General features: G+C 36.2%; 1 protein-coding gene across 5 annotated transcripts in view; it reads left to right on the top strand.

Annotated features, from left to right (window-relative positions):
* The window catches only part of LOC135849400 (monocarboxylate transporter 10), a 229820-nt gene that overhangs the window by 38205 nt on the left and 182019 nt on the right, over nucleotides 1-9596 (top strand). The window lies entirely within an intron of this gene.

The following is a 9596-nucleotide window of genomic DNA, read 5'->3' as shown; positions in this document are numbered from 1 at the left end:
TATTTATTAAGGACGCGAAAAGCCAATAGTATGTACCTTTCATTTTGTATACCTAATAGGAGTATTTGTAAAGAAAAACACTCATTACCTACTCGTCCCTTTTCAAGTTTTCAAGCCTCTCCCAAGAGCACCTGTCACCTTACATTTTGAAAAAAAGTTGATTTAAAAAAATGAAAAACAGTTTTTGACTGTTGTACTCCTTTTTAGAGTTTTTTTTTTCTAACTACATGCTGAAAATTTGGAAAATTGAACATTACACAGGTTAAAAATGCTTTTGCGCAAGTCGTCGGTTTGTACATAACATATGTGAAAAAAATTCTTGAAAATTTCAGCTTCCCAAATTGACATTAAGCAGTCCACTCCAATCTCTCTTTACAGCTAGATGAAAAAAAAATCAAAAATATTCGATTTATCCAAAAAAAAATTAATTTTGAGTCAGAATTCCTTCAAGTACCTAGTCCCTTTTTTTTAAAGGATAAACCTTTCCTGGTCGGTCCCTTGTTTTGGGCTGCCAAGTTGAAAAAAAAAAACACCAAATAACAAAAAAAATGTAATAGATCAGAGTCGGTAATATGTACCTACTACTTTTCAGAAAGACACCTTCCTCGGTTTCCAAAACAATGTTGATCCGCTGCACAGTGGGCCAGGCAAGCGAAAAAAGCGCGCATTAGGCAAAAAAAAAAAAATTCGGCTGGGGACAAACTCTCTGGCTAATCGGTTTCCAGACACATTCGAGGTGTAAAAACACAACCTGTCACATTGTTATATCCCCACCCCTAATCTGTAGGCACGCCGAAAGTCATACTTGTTCGCGGGCCTATTGATAAATTTATTTTGTTGAAAACAGTGATGTTGTTTTATGCTTTTGTATGAGTTATATTGGTGATATTGAAATGAAGTAAATGATCATGTCCGACCAAAAAACTAAGTACTTTTCAAATTTTCAAACCGTTTTCCGCTACGTGTTTCCGTTCTGTATTTATAAGGGTTCAAAGTTGACCATTTTTATTAAAATTTAATTCGCGATTTTTTCACAAGCTGTTGCTTTAGTTTTGATCGCCGGCCTCCGCCGAAAAACTAATTGCATAAACTTGTGAGTCATAATGTACGCTAAACAGTGATTATCAATTTTTCACCCCCTCTCACCCCCCAACCCATATATTCGACTTTTTCATAGCTGATATTTCATCAAATACGTGAAAATCGATCTTTTTCACTAATCAATGATATTTTAGTCGTACATATGTCACTGAAAATGTCTAGATGAGGTAAATATCTTTCAATGTGTTTTTGTCACGGTTTGTCAACTTATATATCGTTCAAAGACGCCGCCGAGGTAAGCTGCAACGGTAGCGTAGTGGCATCGCACGAAGTTCAGCATGCGGATGGTTGGGAGTTCAAACCCCCGCTGGGAGCGTCGATTTTTTGTAATATTTTTTTTTCAAATTATTTTCAAGTTGATTTTATTGATAACGTTATTTACTTATTCTATTTTTTTCCTTTTGAAAAGATGAATAATGAATTTTCATGCTGAATTGAATTTTTTTTTTGTAACTGATGCATAGCACATCATTTTTTAATTTTTTTTTCAATTGAAAAATTATAAACCCTACAAAGGTAGATCAAAAGAGCAAGCAACAATTTTCAATTTTTTGTGAATTTTTGAAAATCAAATTTAGGCCAACAATCAGGGAAAAAATCAAAATGTAACCAAATTGACCTAGAAAGCTGAAATTTGGGATATACCCTATTTTTGACCTGCCAAATCGATTGGAAACTGTTTCAACCCGTTTCAAGTAGTTCTGAAGCCACCAGCAGATTTTTGATACTTGAAATCACCGCAAAATTTCATCGAATGGAGTTGGAAAGCCAAACTTCATTCTGCAAACTAATTTTAATACGCAACAAAGTCGACTGCAGGTGGATTTCAAGTTGTTTTGTAGGCTCCAGCGACTTTTCGAAAATTCCTGGAGTCTCCATCTGATTTTTGAAACATTAAATTTTCACAAAACATCAAGTTTAGATGATTAATATGACAAATCGAAGTTGTGAAAATGTGAAAGCTTCCCAAGCGCATATGAATAGTAAAACGAATCATTCAAATTATTTTTATCAAATGTTTTTCTGTTTTTGAATTTCTGCACTTGGGAAGCTCGATTTGTCATATTAATCATCTAAACTTGATGTTTTGTGAGAATTTTAATGCTTCAAAAATCTGATGGAGACTCCAGGAATTTTCGAAAAGTCGCTGCAGGCTCCAAAACGACTTGAAATCCACCTGCAGTCAACTTCGTTGCGTATTGAAATTAGTTTGCAGAATGAAGCTTGGCTTTCCAACTCCATTTGATGAAATATTGCGGGGATTTCAAGTTTCAAAAATCTGATTGAGGCTCCAGAACTACTTGAAACGAACCATTTTACCATTTTCAATTTTTAACTCACAGAGGAAAGAGTACTTAATTGACCACAAAAACTCAAGATTTCGATACATCACTCGAAATTTTCAGATTTTTTTCAAAATCTCAATGCGCTACCCCCTCTCCTGGGGGTATAAATGAAGAAATGATTCCATTTTTGACTTTTTCAGCTCAAAAACTCAAGATTTCGGTACTCCAATCCAATTTTATTGATTATTTTCAATATCTCAATGTAGTACTTCCACCCTAAGGGTCAAAATTGAAGAATGGTTCTATTTTTGAGTTTTTTAGCTCTAAAACTCAAGATTTTGATACCCCACTCGAAAATTTCCGATTTTTTCAATTACCTATGCAGTACCCCTTCCCCTATGGGTCAACATGAAAAAATGGTTACATTTTTGAATTTTTCAGCTTGAAAACTCAAAATTTCGATACATCACTCAAAATTTTCAGATTTTTTTCAGAATCTCAATGCGCTATCCCCTCCCCTGGGGGTCAAAATGAAAAAATGGGTCCATTTTTGGCTTTTTCAGCTTGAAAACTCAAGATTTCGATACATCACTCGAAATTTTCAGATTTTTTTCAAAATCTCAATGCGCTACCCCCTCTCCTGGGGGTCTAAATGAAGAAATGATTCCATTTTTGGTTTTTTCAGCTCAAAAACTCAAGATTTCGATACATCACTCGAAATTTTCAAATTTTTTTCAAAATCTCAATGGAGTACACTCTCTATTGTGGATCTTGCAAAAAAAATAACCAAAGATTTGAATAAGGCTTTTGACGTATTGAGGGTTGCATATCGGTTTGCCTGAACTTTATCGGTTTGGTGGGCATTCTTATCAGTGAGTATCAAAATTTCATATTTTGAGCAATTTTCACAAGGCGTTTTTGAAATGTATAGCTTTAATTTAGTGTTTTCTTCAATTTTAAACACTGTTAAACCCTGTAATGGAAAAAGATCCTCTCTTCGTCGAGTTTTAAGGAAGTTAACAAAACGTCTTTGAACCTCGACAAAGAGCGGATCTTTTTCCTTCACAGGATTTAACAGTGTTTAAAATTGAAGGAAAAACTAAATAAAAGCTATAAATTTCAAAAACACCTTGTGAAAATGGCTCAAAATATGAAATTTTGATACTCACTGATAAGAATGCCCACCAAACCGATAAAGTTCAGGCAAACCGATATGCAACCCGCAATACGTCAATAGCCTTATTCTGCGTTGAAAAATACTTCGAAATAGTAATTCTTTGACTTCAGGAACCTCATTATATCATTAAAACAGGTCATGCGCGCTTTTTTTGCTCCCCTGGCCCACTGTGCGCTGTAGCCCCCCAAAATGAGAAAAAACGAAAGTAGTGAAAATTGATGAATATATTCGAGTGACCCAGAAAGGATTTTTCTTTTCAAAAAGACTCCACCAAAAAACTAAAAGGTTTCAATTTTTGATTTTTTTCCTGTTTGATGATGGTGGGGAAGGGAGGGTTATTGATGTGTTTTCTATTGATTTTCCAAAAATTAGTTTTTGTGTTTAGATCCATAGATCATGATTTTTTTCCATGTTCTTGTGACATGACATTTACAAATTCTTGTCCAACCAGTGATGTTGTAGTTTTTTTTTTGTTTTTTTTTTGAAATTTCCAGCTTTGAAAACAAAAAAGCTGGACGAGTTTCGAAAATTTATGTGAGGCACAGTATTATAGGCAGCTGTAATGCTAAGGTGTACGTACGTGCACGTGGTTGGTGGCGGAAAAAATTTCGATCAAATAGTAAGACTCGTGACTCGGTCCATTTCGAACGTGACTCTCGAGTAATGGTTGACGACCGACGTTACGTTGTTTATTTGCAATGGTAGCCAGACGGACATGTCGTATCGCAAATGCAACATACTTACTCGTACAGTAGAACGAAAGGTTTTGGAAACGAAATTATCGTATTTTTTCCCCTTCCGTATTTTAAGCGAAAATTCTTTTCCCTAGTTCCGTCTGTTTGAATTCTGCGGTAGGCACTAGGCAGCTCCGTTTCAATACATCCCATTTATTGCTTTACAGAAGAAGAAAAAAAAACTTACAATGAACAACAATGGGTGTGAATTACTCGTATAATAAAAGTATGAAAAAAAAGTGTTACCTGTAACGTTGAAATGGAAACGTAGGCGGTGTATATTAAATACCAACTCCTGGGGTGTGTGGCAAAATGAGGAAAGCTTTTCGCTTCGATTACTTACGCTGTACAGTGTACGAGTAAGTACACATTTTCGTTGCGGAAAAGTTTAAAAAGTTGAAAGCGTTTTTGCGGTATCTAATACCCATCTATCGATAAAATTTCTCTCCGGTATCGTTTTGCGCCAACTTTACCGCACGCAGTGTGTGAAGTTGAAGGGGGGGGGATGGGGAAGGGTCGCGCTGTTTCATACAAAGTAAGCGGTAAAAAGTGGCAAAACGGAATACCAGCACGTCTTACGCGTACGTTACGTAGGTAGTAGGTATCTCTACCTATAGCATGTCATAAGTTACGACTTAGCCTATAAGTGAGTACATAAGTACACAAACGAGCGATTTATGTGACGTTATTTTAGTAGGTAGGTAGGTAGGTAGGTGGGTGGCAGCGTTATTGTTGTTTGTTACGTACGGGTGTCATCATCATTACGAGTAGCATGGCGCGACCAGAAGCTTCAGCTTGTACTCGTATATTGAAAACAATATTATGCCTCGTGTACAGTATGTGCGTATCTAGAGAAGTTTATAGTCGTCTCTCCATCTCCATCGCCATCGCCGTCGCCGTCATCATCCATCCGTACCTCTGTCTCTTCCTTCGGAGGCAAAGAAAAGCGGCGGCGGCGGTGCTTGGCCTTTGCGTTCGCGAACGATGACGCCGCGTACTTGTGCTGCACACCTCACGTCACCCTGTGCTGGTACATTTGTACCTACTACCTAATACCTACTGCAAATGCTCTCTCCGCAACCACCTTGAAACCGAAAACGAACGTTTAAATGCGGCCAAACTCCTAGCAAAGTGCTACTACAGTACATACCTCCGCTCGGTTGCAAAGTTTTAATTTAACTTTACAAGTGTGATATGTGTTTTTTTTTCTATCGCCCTTTTTTCCGACATTTGCAACCGCTGCCGCGCCGATTAATACTCGTGCACACGTGGATGACCTTCAGTCTGAACACAACGGACTTCATTTTTTCTCCGTCCATCTGCGACCCCTTTCCACCTTGATCGAGTACTCGCTAAAAAAAATTGCTAAAAAACCTGGAAAATCCCATGTCATGTAGGTCTTGCAAAAATCCTGCTTTTCATCACTCTCCTTTAAAGTCCTGCTTTTCTTCAATCAAGCTTCAAATTTTCAATTCGTTTCTCCTTTTTCTGAAATTTTGAAATAAATTTTGTCGAAAAGGGCTCATTTTCCAACTTTTTTTTTTTAGAAGGATTTGCTCTCGCTTCGCTCGGGCTGTTAACAAATTGTTTACGTATAAATTGATTCATTTTTCAGTTTACCTAATTATTCGTGAGAGTATCAATAACTCATTCGAAGGAATCATTCACGAACGAATTGCTTGAATTTTTGAAAGAACCATTCGCGTACGAATAGATTCATTTTTAGCGCATCATTCGTCAACAAATTGATTAATCTATTAATTTATCAATCAATTCGTTCGTGAATGATTCACCAAAAATTGATAGATGTATACGACGTACGTCTACGTACTACGTGTTAGAAAACTTCGTACTTAAACTAGGTATTTGATCCGTTTGCAAATGGTTTACCAAAAAATCAATCAATTTATTTCATCACCGATCGTTCGTAAACGATTCGATTCGATTATATAAACCGATCAATTTCTATATATGTAGGTATACCTACAAATGTTACACAAAAAAATGAATCGATCGTTTTTTCCAAATTGAAGAACTTATTGTTCAAATTCAAGAAAATATTCAAAGTTTGAATCAGAAAAAATATAAACTTCTCCATGCGTATGAAAAAACGTTTTTCTTTTTCTTCTCAAAGCATGAATTTTTGAAAGCGTTTGGCCTCGCTTTGCTCGGGCTCGTTTGCTTTTTTTCCAAGTTTGAATTTTAAAAAAATCATCATTCAAATTTTAAAATAAAAAAATGATAAACTCTTAATTCTTTACAGGCACTTGGTTTTGACTGCAACAACAACAATAACAACATTAAGGTTTATTGCAATGCAATGTACTGTACTCGATCTAGAAATCAGTATTGAAAGTCTTAGCTTCTCGTACAACGTTTGCTATTATACGAATGTATGTAGTGTAGTATGTATGTACGTACGTACGAGTATGTGCTCTGTCAGATGTGAAACAGAAACCGGAAAATGAAAGCAAATTAATTCACCAGAAACGCGTTTAAAAAGAATATCTCGCGAATTAAAAGAACATTTTTCAAAACTATATTCGCCAAATGTAATGTAGTCGCCGAATATACGTATTACGTACGTCTACGTATACAACTCGTACTATGTATTACCACAACTTCTAAGGGGTAGGGGTAAAAAAAAGAATGAAAGAAATAAGACGTGGTACTGTTGTCTGTTGGTCGTCTTTTGGTCGGGCGGTGCTGGTGCAGATTTTGTATCTCAAAATACACCAGCATATACGAGTATGTATGTACTATGTAGATGTACTTACTTACGTTGCAGTTGGTAGGCAACCCGTCGCGACGCGACGTTCTTCTCTCGCAATTCGTCGAGCAGCGTGGCAATAATGTCGTCTAGACTTGATGGTATTCTTGTACTCCTCGTACTCGCAGTCAGTTGTTTACGCTGCTCTGCACTGCCGTATGTAAACGCCATTAGTAGTTACTAGTTACAAGTCGTAGACGATGTTACGTATTATACGAGTATGTAGATGTACGTTTCTGTGTACATATCGTACTCGTACTCGTACTACTCGCACACGTCAACATGAATCCGAAACTTGAAATCGCTTATGTGCACTGCATCGCACCGTTTCGCTCACGTTTCCAAAGTCGGCACTCGGGAGTCGGGAGCGGGTAAAAATGTAAACAAAATGTAAAGGGTCTGTGAAAATCGAAGCGATTATAAGTTTCAACTTATTAACCGTCGTTTTTGATTATATTGACATGGAAACGAATTCCAACTGCGAAGAGAGAGAAAGAGAGAGCATACGCTACATCTTCGTTTTCATCTGAAAAGTTTGTTGATTTGAATTTGACAAAAGTTACCCTACTCGTCGTCGTCGTCGTCGATAACGCTACGGTCGCTACGAGTATCTGCAAAAAAGTAAAAAATGATTAAAATTTAATCGTATCGTTCGCTCGAGAATTTCAAAATAATATATTATCTTATTTTTTTGTAGCAAGTTTAGCGAACTACGACGAACAAAGCAACTTTCACTCAATGGTAGCGACATTATTATACTTACGACGCGGCGGTCAGTTTTTCGTGCTTTTCGTGCGGTGACAAAAAAAAATAAAGAAAAGCGAGCTTGTCGCGAACAGAAAGTTGAAAATTACTACGGTACGGTCACACCTCCTGACGTCGAGCTTCGCATTACCGCGCCTTATTATAAACAGGGTGATAATCTTATAGCAACCACGTAAACGAGACGCTGTTAAGTTTTATGGCAAAGAAGGGAAACGGCGATGCGATTGCTTTTCTGAAATTGGTGATAGATACCTAATTACCTGTGATCCAATGAATTACGAGTAGTAAGTAATGAAATGACTGGTCCAAGCTTTGAAGAAGCCAGGGACGAAGCGAAGGGGGGCTAGGGAGGCAGCCTGCCCCCCCCCCCCCAGTGTTTCGCAAAAGTTGGGAAAAGTTGGGAAATTGTGAGAAATACAAGAAAGTTGGGAAAATACAAAAATTCCAACAATAAGTATTTTAGTTTTGGAGTTTTCAAATATTAAAATTTTTTACAATCATCAAAGTTAAAAACTTTCCCAACTTTTGAAGCCAAACCAGTTTCTAAATCTATGATTTTCCCAACTAAAATTCACATTTTTTTCAAAAATTTTTACCCTCGCTTTGCTCGGGCAAAATTTTTGTACCATTTCACATCAACATTACAACTGTTTTGCTTCTTGAAATTACAAATTTTGAAAGTCTTTTACCCTTGCTTCGCTCGGGCCAATTTGTTTTTTTTCACACTTGAAAATTTCAAGAAACCATTGATAAATTTCTTTAAAAAGTTGAGATCAGAAAAACCGAATTTTTTCATTAAATTTGATTTTGTTCTACTTTTTGAATTACAATTTTTCCAAAGCTTTTAGCCTCGATTCGCTCGGGCCAATTTGATTCTCTTCTACTAAGTTACAATTTCAAGAAACGTATGATTGAATTTGAAAAATATTGATATGTACCAGAAAAACTGGATTCTTTTATTAAAATTGATGCTCTACTTTTCCATTTCAAGTCACATATTTTCCAAAACTTTTGCCATTGCTTCACTCGGGCTAATTTAGTTCTTTTATTTTCACACTAAGAATTTCACAAAACCATTGATAAATTAAAATAAAGTTGAGATCAGAAAAACCGAATTCTTACATTAAAATTGATGTTGTTCTACTTTGCGAACTACAAACTTTTTAAAGCTTTTGGCCTCGCTTCGCTCGGCCCAAATTGATTCTCATCTGCAAAATTACAATATTTTTAAAAAATCTATGATTGAATTTGAAAAATGTTGAGATTAGAAAAACCGAATTCTTTCATTAAAATTGATGTTATTCTACTTTTCAAATCATGACTTTTCCAAAACTTTTGCCCTCGCTTCGCTCGGGCCATTCAAAATGCTCCCTTAACAAATTTTAACAATATGAAAATCAAACAGAAAAATTCCAGAAATACTCATAATATTCAAAGCTTATAAAAAATGCAAATTTTTCATTTCTTTCGGAACAGAACCACTAGCTTTTCAAAATTTTTTAATGCCAGAGTGTTCAGCACGTTAAAATTTTGATTGTAGTCGGCAAGGTTACAATTTGTTGGCTAAAAAATGTCGTGATACAATCCACTCACTACTTGTAACTTAAATACCCTCTTTTTTCATCCAATTTGGGAATTTTCAGTCGAATAAGTTGGGAATTTTTAGTCAAATTAGTTGGGAATCTTAGGATCTTTGCCCCCCCCCCCCAGCAAAACCACTTCGCTACGTCCCTGGAAGAAGCTAAACATATTCGAAATGTGCT

This window comes from Planococcus citri, chromosome 5 (genome assembly GCF_950023065.1).
Source record: "Planococcus citri chromosome 5, ihPlaCitr1.1, whole genome shotgun sequence".
In the NCBI taxonomy this organism is placed as follows: Eukaryota; Metazoa; Arthropoda; class Insecta; order Hemiptera; family Pseudococcidae; genus Planococcus; species Planococcus citri.
Note: the sequence above shows the minus strand (reverse complement) of the source record. Positions and strands in the feature narration are given on the sequence as shown.